Source organism: Myotis davidii, unplaced genomic scaffold, assembly GCF_000327345.1.
Source record: "Myotis davidii unplaced genomic scaffold, ASM32734v1 scaffold306, whole genome shotgun sequence".
Lineage (NCBI taxonomy): Eukaryota > Metazoa > Chordata > Mammalia > Chiroptera > Vespertilionidae > Myotis > Myotis davidii.
In genome coordinates, this window is record NW_006296631.1 from 43731 (window position 1) to 44499 (window position 769).

Consider the following 769-nt stretch of genomic DNA (forward strand, 5'->3'; position numbering starts at 1 on the left):
GCAGAGGCCCAGGGCCAGGACCGTCTCTGTCCGCAAGGACCGGAAACACCTCATCGTGGTCTCCCGGTGTGGGATTGGTCCAAGGGGACCCCCGGGGCGCCTCCTGGGGAGAATACCATTCACTGACGATCCGGGAAGGGCCACGCACTTGGCCGGAGACACCTGCGGGCCCCAGCACCTGCTGCAGTGAACAGGTGCTCAGGTTAGTAACATACTGACGTTCACCCCATGGAGTCCCCACACCCCATCTCCTCATCGAGTCCCCCACACCCCATCTCCTCTGGCGCCCCCGCCCAGGTTGACTCTGACAGTTGCGGGGGAATCTATGTTTACAAAGGAAGCCGAGGCACAGGATTGTAACAGAGAGAGCGCCGGGCTCAGCCTGCCCAGAACCCGCCCCTCCATATCCAACCTGGTCCCCCTCAGGTCCCTGCCCAGCGAGGGCCCGGGAGCCTCCCAGATGCGGGGTGGGGGGCAGAGAACTCCCTTTCTACCAGGTGAGAGCTGCTGGGATCCTTCTGGCTTCCCTTTCACCTGCCCCTCTAGGAAGCTCTGAGCTCTGGGATTCTGATACAACCATTCCGTTCTTCTTGACTATAAGACCTCCATACAACGGACCAATCGAGCAGTGTCTGTTAAATCTGAAAGCCCATCCTATACAATAAAGGCCCAGCGACCATCATGGCGTGACCACCAGAACAGAACGTCGGCTCAACCGGTCGCTATGAGGTGCACTGACCACCTCTCGGTCCCTAATCCCCCCCCTTCC